Source organism: Misgurnus anguillicaudatus, chromosome 1 (genome assembly GCF_027580225.2).
Source record: "Misgurnus anguillicaudatus chromosome 1, ASM2758022v2, whole genome shotgun sequence".
NCBI classification, from domain to species: Eukaryota; Metazoa; Chordata; class Actinopteri; order Cypriniformes; family Cobitidae; genus Misgurnus; species Misgurnus anguillicaudatus.
In genome coordinates, this window is record NC_073337.2 from 2638881 (window position 1) to 2654587 (window position 15707).

Below are 15707 nucleotides of genomic sequence, written 5' to 3' on the forward strand. Positions count from 1 at the left end.
TGTCAATGCAACTGGCTTTCACTGCACATGCCAAAACCTTCCCAATTCCAGGACACTTGCTTCAGGTGACATCTTGAACTCAGACTCCTTTTCCTGGGGCCCGTTTCAGAAAGGTGGTTAAGTGAAAACTCTGAGTTTGTTAACCCTGAAATAAGGGAAACTCTGAGTTTTCCGTTTCAAAAAGGGAGGTAGGTTAAACCTGAGACAGCGGGGTAAGTCAAGCCTGTTTCAGAAGGAGAGGTAACTTATACTCAGAGTCTGTTTCCGGAGTAACATACTCTCTGAACCTAACCTGGTCGGGAGCAGGTTTTATCCTGTAAACTCTGAGTTTCTTGTGGTCTCCTCCCCATTTTTAAAGGAGTAGCCGTGTTTAATCTTGTTAGTTGCTTTAGTACATTCATTCATTGTGCACATTTTTATCATGTACACTGTAAAAAATTTTTTAGCTGTCTTTAAGTTATAATTAAATTGCCAGTGCAAACCATTTTAACTTACGACTTTATATTTTTAAATATTACACTAAACTTTCAACTAAAAAAAATTAAAACAGTAAATTGAAATGACTTGTAAAGCTAATATGATATACTTAGGTGCATAGATGGTCTTAGTGACTAAAATGTCATGTACTTTTATAGAGAATCTTGTAGATGATGATGTTGCATTCATTTGTAGAAAGTTAAATTTATGTCCCGAGAGGATTTTGAGACCCCGAGTGTTTTTTGTCATATCCGCTTACATTTATGTGAGCGCAATTATTATTTTTTGCAGTCATTTTAGGCTATATCCACACGAAGCCGCTGCATTCCCTATCCGATCATTTTTTTTCCTTGCTCTAAAAAAATAATCCGTAAACACGAAACCACTGAAACCGACTGAAAGCGGTGTAGTATATATGCCGGACCAGTATGGGGCGCTGTAATTCTGCCACAGATATACACTATACACGGAGAAGAAGACTTTGAGCATGCGCATAACCAACGTATGGTGTTGTCCATTATCGCTTGTTGGTCACCACAACTGCATAGAAGCAATAGATTTTGCTGTAATAAAGCTAGTAGGCTTTAGTAGCTTCTGTAGCACGAACACAATCACGTAGTCCGCCGTTATTGTTGTTGCTGTTACGTGTGATGCTTCCGACACGTGATGTGATGACGTTTTCGCTTCACAAAATATACGGATTGGCTGTACAGACGAAACCGCAAGGGTGTCGGTTTCAGATTTATCCACTTTAGGACCCGGTTTCAAAAAATAGCGGATTCAGTCTCCCAAAACGCCGGATCCGTGTGGATGAAACGCCAATACGATAACAAATTTATGCGTATACAGTGATCCGCGTCTCCGTGTGGACAGCCCCTTAGATATATAAATATCATTATATGACTAATATCAGTTTTTGTGGTGCTCTTACATTTATACAGTTGCATTGACATTTCTTACGTATCCACTCGTCATGATCGCTGGTCTAGTGGTTAGTGCTGTGTGTAGTAGTTGGGTCAGACGTACCGTCGGCGATCGGAGTTCGAATCCCGGCTGGGGAATTTTTGTTTTATTCATGACAAACATTTGTAAAGTTCGTAGCCTTATATGACAAAGTATTATGCTTAATTTTATTTTAGCTAAGCTGCTGTCATCTTTTTGTCCATGGGATTGCATGTGCATGTAAATGAATATAATAATGTACAGTCCTCAGTTTATTTACTTCGGATATTTTAACTGTGATGAAAAATTAAATGTACGCATTTACTAGAGTAGCAATTTACAAAAACAACTCTTTTCTTTAAATTATATGCTCGTAGTTGCTGTACACTTTCAGTTTTAGTAGTAAAAATGATTAAGACTTCTTTGTCACGTGCTGTTGCCATGGTAAATCGTAATATCTGAGCTCCATTGATGATAGCTTTTCATTGTGGCTGTGCACGCGCTTAACTCAGAGTCAACCTACTCAGAGTCGATTGAACTAACTCAGATCAGCTTTTCTGTAACCGAAAACTCAGAGTTTACTATCTTAAGCCCGGAATACACTGCACGATTTTTGTCCTCTTATAAGATCATTACCTTATCACACTGTGCGACATGTATCGTTTAAACTCGGGTACGAGAGGCATGTAGACTGTACGATGATGACACGGAAGCTTCGGCGGCTGCGTCACACGTTGCGCAACGTCACCAGCATGCGCTCGTTGTAAACAAATACCGGCGCGCAGGTCGTAGCAGCAAACACACTGTGCGGTGATCATGCCGAATTTCTGACACTGCCAGAAAACTATCGTAGGCTATCTTTGGACGCAAGACCGGCAAAACGGCCATCTTTCAACCTCTCTCACTGTACGACATAGGACCACCGATGGAGAGCCACGATCACAGAAATCGCGACGATAGTTTCACGATGGCAATCTTTCGTCTGGGACAGCCAATTATCGTGCAGTGTATCCCGGGCTTAAGAGTAAATCAACTCAGAGTTCAAGTTTAAACTCAGAGTTGGTTGAACCTCCTTATTGAAACGGGCCCCTGGTCATAGGAACCAACTCAGGCTTTTAGGCCACACAACACCACATGCAGGTCAACACTGGGCTCAAAACCTGGACCTCCGAGTCCTGATCCAAGTTCAGTGTTTTTATCTCCAAGCCACTGGGCACTGCATGCCCAAGGCAGCTCTCCTGGTAATTTTATCTTTTAGATTTATCTCTGGCACAAAAAGAACTTAAAAAAAGTACTTACACAAGCATGCTGGGCTTGAACCCTGGATCACAAGATCATGATTGCATACATGCATGCTCATACCACTGAGCCACAGGGCACTAGTCACAAAAACAAAAACAGGTCTGTTGGTGTATTCATATTATTTTGCTGAATGGCAAAATTTAAATGTTACTGTGTTTTACTCACTATCTGACTAGTAACAAATGTGAATACAGTAGCTGTCATTTAAAACGGGATTACAACAACAAAACAGAAAAAAATCATTTGACAAATTCTACTTTACTATTTCAAACATAAGAAAAAACATCTCTTTATTGCAGTTGCACCTGCAGCGTGATACATAAATAAATACGTCCATACATGCTTTTTATTAATGCGTGGCCAAACTACATAAAATAATACAAAAATACATAAAAATTAAAATACAAGAGTTGGTGGCCACTCATAGACATTATACGTAGACACCTCGTAGACTGAGCTGCCTATTGGAGCTGACGTATCGGGCGGCCGCCATCTTGGATGGGTCTCCAGTGCGCTCCCTTGCATTCATTTCTAATAAGGAATAATCATAACTCCCCTAATTTTTTACCGGATTTTCACACGGTTTGAGTTGTTATGAGCGGCAGAGATTTAGTTATGATACAGGACGCTGCCACACATCGAAAAATACTGCTTTCATCCTAAAATACTTTGTATTATGCTCTTTAAGTATGTCATATTGACAGAAGCAGACACTACTTAAGTATTTTACTTTCTACATAAAGTAAATTTTCAAGTATCTGTATTTTATCAGTGTTTATTTTGGAAAACTTATATTCCAAAGCATATTATCATAATTTTTACTCCACTACATTTCATAATTTCAATTTTTTGGTTTATATGTAATATTTAAGTACATTAAACATCTACTTTTTTACTTTTACTTAAGTAAAAAGAACTTTAGTACAAAATGTTTATGTAATTTTTACGTATTTGGGTATTTTATGTAATTAGGTATTAAATTAATTTTAATATGAATTAATTGACAATGAATTGGCTGAGAGAATTTTCATGCCTAAATGGCGGTCGCGCTACTGAAGCGCCATCTAGTGGCGGTTTCCAAAAACGAATCAGAGTTTCCCCTCTTGTTCTTCTATAATCTTTGCTACAGAGCTTTGACGACTCTGTCACAACAAAACACTCCCGTTTTATAGCAACTTCCCATTGCCTCCTCATGCCTGTATCACTGGGAAACCTTCAAATGTGAAGAAAAAACAGCGAGAGATCATGAGAGAGAATACCAGTTCCTGCTGAACATTGACATAATATTATAAATAATAACGTAAAATAACCAAAATGATTGTTCAATCTTACTTGTGAAATGTAATCCCATGTGATCTGGAATCAATATTGCAACCGTAAACTGCACAAAATACGGCCATAGTATGGCTTTCTTTCCGTTAACTCCCATTGACTCCGGTGCTATCGTACAGTGAGGAGACCCATCCAATATGGCGCCGACGCTTGATGCGTTCAAGCATAGATATAAAGGCTAGATGGCTCGTCCGCGCTGCTGGCCAATTGAGTGCAACGTCCGCATTTTGGCGGCCATCTTAGGACAGGGCGCTCGCTCACTCGTAGCATTGAGTTTTAATGATGCAGGTACTTTTAAATGACCATAACTTGCTTAATTTTTTACCGATTTTCAAACGGTTTGGTTTGTTATAAACGTCAAAGATGTACCTATGACACTGCATACCTATACTAAAAATAAAAAATAAATTCATGAAACATGTTAAAGCATCCAGAATTATAGCCACGTTAATAACGCTCGTAAAAACCCAAACCGCCCGAAAATCGGTAGAAAACCGAGCAAGCCACGGCCATTCAAAAGCACCTGCACCACCAAACCCAATGATACGAGTGAGCGAGCGCCCCGCCCCAAGACGGCCGCCAGGTGATGCCGTTAGGGACTCCGCCTTGAGCCATCCAGCCTTTACACATATCTATGCGTTCAAGTGTCGTGAGCAATTCGGTCCCCCCGAGCAATTCTGTCTCCCCTAGGACCACGCGTGATTCCATTGGCTGAAAAAACTCCTCATGGGTAGTTTTCTTAGCGCCTTATTACAAAATCGCGTTATGATTTATGTAGTTAGAACGTTGTTAAAATTACAATTGATGTCTTTTAAATGACATGTTTCATATAGTAGTATATGAGGTTATAGGTGGGAGATCTACACATTGCTTGTGTAATTTTATTATTAAGATTATTATACTGTACCATTTCCACTTTTGACTGTCTACTTATACAATTACTTACTCATTAATTACTTATAGAGGGGTTGCAAGTTTACAAACATTGCAGTGTGCGCGCGCATCCAGGAGGCAGAAAGCCCGATTGGTGAGCTGATGTGCTACTGCAACAACCTTAATTATTGAAGCGTTCTTTATTTTTTGTATATAAATAAGACTTGATTTTAGTTGGATCTGTTTTTCTGTCTTTATTTTTGCAGTGTTACTGTGATACATGTATGAATTATAATGTTATAATTTTAATGCTAGTAACGTAATAGTCGCATCTACTGGTATGTTAACATCAGACATCCAGCACTGACTCTGTTGGTACTATTGTCCACGCAAAAATTCCTTGGTATTTTGACTTACAGACACCGCTACTAGCATACAACACAATGCACGTCTCTTCTTTCTGCCTCTCGGTTGCACGCGCAACCAGTTAGTGACGTCGCCGTGCAACCCGTCTATAGTAATTAATTACCAGCACGTCATGAGGTGTCTACGTATATAATGGCTGAATCCCAAACCGCCTACTTCCATACTATGTAGTACGCAAAGTAGCGCTTTTTTACATACTATATAGTATGGAAGTAGGCGGTTTGGGATTCAGCCAATGTCTATGGTGGCCACTTATCAACTATGCCCCAGGATCATGTTTTCAGGGATACAAAGCTCACTTAGGACGCCTAGTGGATGGGATGGTGAACTGCAAATCAATTGAATTTCAAACCACTTGCTTTACATGCAATACTGACAACGGATCACTGTCAACCATGCTCACAACACAAGTCACTGAGCTCTGGGGGGTATTGCACAAAAGTAGAATTAAGAAAGCCAGGATAACAGAAAAGGCCCAGCTTGACCTAGTTTAATCAGCCCATCCTGGCTAAGTCTGTTGCACGATTGCTAAGCCAGGATGAGAACGTGCAGCTATGTCAAGCCAGGTGTAGCTAGCTAGGATAAGTGCACGTTCACGGAATTCTTTAACAGACCACGGAATCGATCACAGAATCACTGATGCAAAAATTGATAAAACTCATAAAAATTCATCATGAAACGGCAAACACTTAACTACTACTATGTTTATCTACAGTATTTGATGCAAAAAAGTGTGCATTTTCTTAAAAAAGCTATTTATTTTCTATAACAATTTATATTTGGTGGAACTAAACAGAAATCATTGAATTATTATAAGATTTATGTACAGGATTTGACCATATGAAGAATTTTTTAAGGAAAACATTAGGAAAAGGCAACAATAAAAATGCCACTGCTAAAAAGCAAACATACTACATTTACTGTGAGCTTCATAAAGTTTTCAAACAGTTGTATTCATTGACATGCTATAAAACACTGAATAGTATATTCTGGATTGTTGGTGAATAGCCACCATGTTCAAACAAGGCTGGTTTGGACTGGAATATTGCGAAGTAAGATAGTAGGTCCCTTGAGGGGGCCAAAAGGACATCTGGAAGATATTTAGAGTACCTTAAAGATGGGCATAGGAAAAAATAAATCATGTCTTCTTAAATTAATTTACTTTCATGCAGGATATAGCATGCTGCAAAAAAGCAACAGTGACTATTTTAATATGGCCATGAAATAAAAAAAAATTAAGGTACAGTATGAATACTATCCTCTGACCTCTTTATGAAGTATCATTATATGAAAGATCTGTGAGGTGGACAGCACTATAATTCATATTCAAACATCAACTCTGGGATACAATACTAGCATCTTCAAGTGAAAAAAAAGACAAAAACTATAGACTTACAAGTTTAATAAATGGGACAGTAAAAGTCATGTCAAAAGCAAGCTCATATATTATTATGTAACCTGTCTTAAATACATTATTTGATTTACAATGTTTTTTTATTATCTGTCTTTGCAGCACATTTGACAGATATCTGTTTTGATGATTATTTTAACACAATGAATTTTGATAAAGTGCATTTTGCATAATAATTTGGAAAAGCATAATTTGCATATTTAAGTAATAAAGTATCTTTTGAGATTTTAAATACGTCAAATTATGTATTTAAATAGAATAACATGCACAATGTCACATAACTATTGAGATTTAAATACAATTTGTAAACTTACTGACTTTATTTTAAAAAGCAAACAAAAATAGCATGTGCATAATAATTTGGACCATCCATCACTTTCAGAAAATTAAGATCAAGAACATTCTGCATGCTGATGACTTGATTGCAGAAATAAATCTACACATAAGGTAGTGTCTGCTGACATATTTTATTGTCTGTACTAAGTTTAACATTAAAAAAGTCTTATATATCTGTCATAGGGGTGGGTGCCATCCACTGCATCCAAAGACAATAGGGAAAGCTGTTACACAAAATAATGCCTGTTCTACTGTGACTGCCCTTATGTAACACTTTATGGAGTAATCTGTTCCTGTTACTTGCAATCTTGTAGAAGTGATTTCAGTGCTAGACTGACATTTCTTACATCACATGAGAATCCGTACCGCTCAATCAGGTATTTCTCATATCTTAATGCTAGTCTACATATGTACTTAATTGAAACCGCATTTCAACTTCATCAGCCATTTCTTACAACTGCATTAATAAATTTATTCATCAAACCCCTGACAGAAGTCTTAATAATAACACTAAATAAATGACAGTATCTAGTATTTTTATGCAAGACCATGAAGTGACTAAAACACATGAATATCTAGTAGGATTCAGAGAAACTAGCCGATTAATCTGAAATGGTATAGTCTGCTATACCATGCTGTGAATGTTTTAGGAGTCTGTGGTGTCTAGCATCAATTTTTATGCAGTGGTCTGTTGGGGAATTAGTATGAAGGTGGCGGACAGAAATAAACTGGACAAATTCATTAGAGGCGCTGGCTCTGTACTTGGTATGGAGCTGGACTCTGTTCTGTTGTGGCTGAGAAAAGAATACTCTCAAAACTATATTCAATCCCTTTCACCCACTACATAGGGTGCTGGCCGAACAGAGAAGTACATTTAGTCAGAGACTGATCACTGCTAAGTGTTCTACTGAGCATTTTAGCAGATCTTTTATACCTGTGGTCATGAGGCTGTTTAACTCCAATTTGTAAGTGCTGGGACAATGCACTATTGAAGTAAATTACCTTTTTTTATATGGGAAAAGTTATAGTTTTTTTTATATTTCTAATCTATTAATTTTTAAAACATTGATGGGCAGTTATGTTTTTATTTCTTTTTTCTTTAATTTCTTTCTTTTCTATAATTGTAACATTAAAGCACCTTCCCCCTGGGATTAATAAAGTTCTTTGAATTAAATTAATCACTAGGATTAATCTTAGCCTGGTTGTTAGCCTGCTCTGGAGCAGGCTAGCTGCAAAAAGTAAATCTCCATAGTAACTTCATCTAGATTAATTTAGCCTCCCTTCATGCAACCGAGTCAGGGATAAATTCAGCCAGGATAACTGGAAAATCCCAGCTTAATCCCTTATCTTGCTTTTGTGCAATACCCCTCTGGAGTCTAAATTAAGTCTTTGAAGCACAAAGCTAATGTTCATTGACTGATACTTTCAGGTGTGTTCAGTGACTTAATTTGTTCATTTTAATCATCATCAACCACCATTAAATACTACAGATACATTTATTATAGGCCTACAGGACAAGATATTTGCTCATTGTCCTCAAACCTGCATTTTTTTCTGCTTATTTATTACCATTATTGCATTGCACTCCTTCATTTCAATTCTTTTTATGTTAACATATTCCACATTATTTAACTTATCATACAGCATTTTTCACAAAAGTTTACACTTCAGTTGTTTCTGTGATCATGCAATGGGAAAAACAAAAAAGTTTAACAATAAATTATCCCCCAACACATGAATGAATGTACTATTTTAATACATCAAAATCACAGTGTTAAGTAGTAGCAAGGGCGTAGGTTTGATTCTGGCATTGGTGGGGACATAAATAAAATGGTCGCACTCGCATTGCAAAAACTGTTTATCACCGTTTACTTAAAACAACAGACAACTCAGAATGCACTTTACTCAGTGACATCTGACTCGCCACCCCCGGTGCCATCCCAAATTTAATGTACTATAATAAACAATTCGTTATGTCCTAGAGCCTAATAAACAGTAACTGTTTAAGTCTTTGTCAAAAAAAAAATCACATTGTAACATATACAAATCTATATTTACTTTATAACATTGAAGAATATGCAATTAATATTTAATTCTTAATTTAATTTTGCCAAAAAAATCCCAGTGTTGAAGTTGGTATGTATATCATGCTGTTTCCTGAACAACGTTTATTAACGGAGTTACGGAGGCGGGCATTGCAAATTTCAATCTGCTGTGGGCGACTAGTATATAGACCTTTTGCGAGTCGACGTCACAGTTACGCCACGCGCGCACTATGGTGGCAGAAAAACAGTGGAAATGAATAAGACACGAGTGAAACGAACAATATAACTCACTAGAAAATGTTTTGTTGTGCTGTTGAGTGTCAGAATAGGAATGCCAAAATAGATGACCTTCATTTTTATACCGTCGTCAAAGACACCATTTGAAGATAAACGTAGGTGTTTATGGTTTCAATAAGCCCTCAACCGGACCGACTGAAGTGATGAAATCATTTGGAAATCTTTTAATAATTAGAATAGAAAATAATTAGAGAAGATATCCGGTGTTCTGTCGAAGTCTGATCCCTCACACACACACACACACACACACACACACACACACACACACACACACACACACACACACACACACACACACACACACACACACACACACACACGATGTAAAGTGTTAATAATTTATAAACAGGCCTATACAAATTCATTTGTACGTAAACACAATAGTTTAATAATAGCCAAGACATTTAAACTTTTAATTTTTAAAAAAACATAAACGTAACTTTATAACGTTATAAGAAACATTACACTTTCTGCCACCAGTTGGGCTCCGCCCACAAAAAACGTCATCTCTGTTTGCAAACACGCAAAAGGCATTTCATTTTGTATATCATCTGATAGGCCTACAACAAAGTACAAAAATAAAAATCTGATAAACAAGATAATATTATGGTTCAAGCCCAATAGATCCTAAGGGACGGTTTCCCGGAGAGGGATTAGACTAGTCAAATAAATGTAAGAGCTGTCCAAATTCAAAACAACTTGCACTGACATATCTTAAAATACATCAGTGCCCTTTATTTTGCCTCAAAATGCATGTAATGTTTTTAGTAAGGTATGTTTGTTAAAACTAGTTATATTTCCTAATTAAACTCAGGTCTAAAGGTTCAGACTTGAGTTTTTTAGGCACACAGACTTCAGAAACTATACTGAACAGAGACCTCTAGTGGTGACATTGTGGCATTAATGGTCTCTACAAAAGCATTTTAAATATATTCATAAACAGCATGTCTAAAAGGGTTTAAGATTGTGGCTCTACTAGAAATATGTGAATCTGTAATTTATCTGTCTTCCAATCCAAATGTTTAAACCAGTTTCATTGAAAGAGCTACACTTCCCTCATGATGACATCCTTATATTGTTATATTGTCTGTCTGATGTCACGTCCCCAACACTTTATGATTGGTAAATTAAGTGTAATAAAGTACCATTCACACAGGATGGTCTCTTGGGAGAAAGAGGTTAAAAATAATTCATATTTATTTCTATAGCGCTTTTAACTGCTGGTAAAACGGTTTTACACACTTAAATTTATACTTTATACATACAAGGAATATATTACAGATAAGCTACATAGGCCATAGTCTACAGATACAAGCTGTATCAACCACAAAACAATCAGACAGTTATATTAATAACATAATAAGATGCATGTCGCCTGTACGAACTGTGAAAATAATTGTCTGTTTGACTGTAATGAGGTGGTTATTAGTTGTGCTTTTAAAAAAAATACACATTTGTTTGTTTTTAAACATCTGCAAATCTTTTGTCGGATAAATTTTTCTAAGAAATAAAAAATAATTGATTGAAATATTAAATAAATCCTAAATGGCTTTTTTCCTGTGTACATGTTGATTGATATATTGTACCATGTAAAAAAATATTATTATCTTACATAATATATACAATACATAATACTACATTATAATATCTACCTAAATACCAGTAGTACATTGTTAATTTTTGTGCTAAATCAATTTGTAATTGTGACACACTACAAATAAACTAATTTAATAGCTTTACTTCAATAGTGCTTTAGTGCATTTGAAAAACTACTTACAATTTCTAAATTCCATTAATACTTCAATTGAGTTGAAATGTAGTAGTATAGTACACTTAGATTTTCTTAAGTTTATCTTAAGAAGTACTGTAGAGTCATTTTTTTGTATATTAAGTGTGAAAATAGTACATTTACTACGTGTAGGTGTAGTATAACTGCAGCTGAACAAGGCAGTTTTATTCCTAATAAAAATATTAATTATTGTCAGCCACTTTAAACACTTTAATTACACAGTTTGAACACTCCACTGTGCTTACAAACAGGTAAATAAAAAACTTAAATAAGATAAATGATTAAATTAAAATGTACCCAAAAGTTAAATAAAAATTACTAATACTAATACTATTACTTTATTGTAATAAAGGTAAATACATCAATGAAGTGCATTTTGAATGTAAGAATAAGTCAATAGATTTATTAGAAATATTGTGCTATAATATTAAACACTTTGATTTAATTTATGAATGTGATAATAGGGCACACAAGATTTAAAGATGAATAAACTCTACAAGGACCTTGTAGTGCACATGGACTATGGTGCACATTTTTGTAACAAAAACAAATCAAAAAGAATTTTAGTGCAACTAAAAGAACAGAAGTCAATACTTAAATGCATGTACCTTTAGCATCTCTACGGTAGCAAGTTATTTTTTATGTAAATCTCACCAGTATCTAAAAAGCACAGACTGTAACCATGATAAGTAAGGTTAAACATAATGGTCTTTTAAAGATACGTTTTTATTTTATTGATGTACTTTCGAACTTTTACAGTATATGCTTTCGAAGCACTGCTTCATGAGGCTTCGAAACTTTTACGAATCTTTGTTTCGAATCAATTGGTTCGGAGCGTGTTTCAAACTGGACAAGTCACGTGATCTTAGCAAACGAGGTTCCATTAGACCCCTTCATGGTTCACATCACAGGGTGCGCATGTCGGGGTCAGAAAAGTCATTAACAGCAGATTGAGTTGCGTATTATTCGGTATCGTCAAAAATGCCTAGTTCCGTTAAGTTTTCGCGATTCATGCAGAATCTCAAAAACAAAAAAATACAACATCTGCGGCTGCAAGCAATTAACGTGCAGACTGAGACAATGCAAATATCAAAGAGGCTTGTGTTTGTAGTGCTCACTTCATTTGAGGTAAGTCATCATTTTTCAGCCCTGTTAGATTAAATTATAAAGCCTGGATGGTATGAACAGTTTGACCCCATGGTGCGCGCGCACCTGATAGTCATTCAATGTTTACAAACCTTGAAGGGGTCTAGAGTCGTATAATAGGAGAGTTACGACACTCACATAGATCTCAGTGTAATGTAAACGCAATCCAGCCATCGTATCTGCATTTACAGGTCAACGTCACACAAAACCCCGCCCACTATCATCTCCTCTCACTGACAGCTGACAAAAATTAAGGACGTTAGGTCATGGAGCGCAGGTGAGAGACGCATAAATTCATATTTGTGGAGAAATGCTAGCTATAGCTTAAATCGATATACAAAAGCATTTTAACACTGCTGACTGTCTTTAACTTCTTCAGTCATATGTTTAACATGTTTCAACTATTTATGGAGTGAGTTAATATTTAATGGCAGAATGGATCGTTATAATGTTTGAGTTTCCATGGCGACATATCAACGTTAATGTTGCGCTTCTTTCTGGTCAGTCAGCAGTTTCTATCTCATTTAACACATTTTCAGTGTTGCCAGATCTCGCAAGACAAAGCAACCAGGTCTGTGAAAACAAGCCCAAAACAAGCGACTTTTCTACACCCGTAGAAAACGGTGCCGCATTTTTCTTATGTTTCTCTGTGTTAGCATGTTGTATGAGGTCCGCATGGTGTGCATGTATTTCACACTTAATTGATACTCTGCACAGTGCTTTTGAGTCATCCCACACGACAGGTTGAATCCATTCTTTTACCCCTTTCTCTTTCTCCTAGTCTTTGTTATATTTCTTCCCATTTCGCTCACTTTGTCCCAGGCATTTGATCCTACAGTCCAGTCAGTCACCACCAGTCGCAACTTGCGCGCATTAATTAAAAGTTACTAACCAGAAAACAAAACAGAATGCTCTGCTCTGCCTCCGATTGGCTAGTACTCGTTGCCATCTGGGTCAGAACCAATCAGAAGCAGGATGTGGGTGGGTAAAAACTCTGCTGTCTTCTGAGTGTATACGGACTACCGGCACATCCGGGAACTTGACTGTAAATTTCGTCACCGCCCCTTTTCGGGGGATAAAAAAGCAGCACTTCCATTGGCTTCCATTCAAAATAGCGGAACAAAGCAACGTTTTTACACAGCCGGCAGGCGTAAATAACTTATGAAATCACTCAGATTAAACATGTTGAGTATTTATCTGTCCATCCTGCCTGCCATAGAGCGCGAAAGGTACATTAACACATTTAATTTGGTCAATACAAAAACATGTCCCCTTCATTCTCACAGCGTCGAATTTTGTGTAACAACGCCATCCAGTGATTGCTGGAAATATCGCTAAGCCAGTTAGTTGTATGGCTGGACGGAAAAGTGCACTCATTACTCTAAATATAAAGACATAATAAATAAATACGAAGTAACTTTCAAATACGAAGTAAAATCATTCACTTGCTTCCCTGTTGACTCGATGAGGTACGAGTAAATGTCCGGGTAAGACACCTCTGGCCAATAGGGAGCGTTGTTACACAAATTTGATGCTGTGAGAATGAAAGAGACATGTTTTTATATTGACCAAATTAAATATGTTAATTTATCTTTCGCGCTCTATGGCCGGCAGGGTGGACAGATAATTACTCAACATGTTTGATCTGAGTGATTTCATGGGTTGTTTGCGCCTGCCGGCTGTGTGCGAAGGTTGCTTTGTTCCGCTATTTTGAATGGAAGCCAATGGAACATCTAGTGCGATTTCCCCCAAAAGTGGGCGTGAACCTGTTCAGAGACCTTCTATGACGTTGCGCCGGTTGTGCGTATGGGAAAAGGGGAGGGACAGAGAGAACAGGCTAGACAAACTCCTACGTTTAAATAACATATCGAAAATGTCTGATTAACAACTTATTATGAAGCTAGGATCAAGCCCAAATAAGCAACTACACTTTAAAAACAAGCCCAAAAAAACCCGCAACAAGCGACTACCAATATTTGTAAGCGTCGTTACAGAAAAACAAGCCCAAAGTTGGACTTGGCAACACTGCACATTTTAAGTTACTTAAAAGCACGTACAAACCATAATAACATTAACCAAATACATTTATTCAATGTTGGTTTTATAAATGTGTTTGTAAATTACATTACTATACGCACTATAGAGGGAGACATGAACAGGAAATTTAGGAAACTGTTAGCTTTTTTATTTAAATCATATTCGTAAATCATAAATCAAAAACTTATGAATTCAGGCAGAGTAAAACGACGGGATGGTCATCATCCTAATGTTTCACACAGATTTTTTTGTTGATGAAAAGCATGCGGGTGAAAGTCAAGTTCAGGTAACGTTACATCGGCTGAAACGTGCATCCTTGCAGATAAACAAAGATAAAGCCGTTAAAGCTAAAAAAAAATAAAGCTTAAAATGTGAACATCACAGTTTTTTGGGTTTGTTAGTTATTCTCTGCTGTTTGCTTTTCAGTAACACTGTACAATACTGGATTGCAGTTACCGCGTCCATTACGTACGCTACCGAGCCCTGCTAGGGTCAGGTGTGGAAAAAACAAATGTAGTTTGTAAACTGTTCCCTCAGATTACTAAACCGTGCACACGGATTATTAAACTGTGCCCTCAGTTTTACAATCTGTGCGCACGGATTACTAAACTGTGCCCTCAGTTTTTGCAATCCGTACCCACGAATTTATAAACCGTGCGCACGCTTTTGCAATCCGTTCTCATAGTTTTGCATTGCCTACTGGATTAGCCCCTCCCTCATTTTAGAAATCGCTTTGTTGCTTATCTTTAAAATGTACAGATGTTTTTTTAGATTTATTCATCAAATAAAATAAGTATTTAACTAACAAATGATTTCTACATCCTTAAAATTTCTTATACATTTTATCAATATATTTGAGAATGCCACACTGTAGGCTGGCTATATATTTTTGTTTTTAATTGGTCATTCAAATTCATACTTTATGTATTTAACATCAGCTTATTAAGTAAGATTAAAATATTATTAAGAGCTGCACAATTATATAGGCCTACATTTAAGTTTTACACATTATTGTATAAAACTATTTATAATTATTGTAGGCAATATTATTTACATTTAACATCAACTTATAAAAAAATTTAGATTGTTTCATGCCAAACGTTTATTATGATTTACTTAATTTTTTGGTGAAACATTTTTACGTTATATTTATTATTTGAGCAAATGTGAGCAAAACAGTAATTTTAAGAAATTAAGTAGATCACATGTTAATTCAAAAATCAATAAGACAATAATAATCAAATGAAACTTCTGGGATGACAAACATCTCAGAAACTCTTTAAAAAATCCAGGT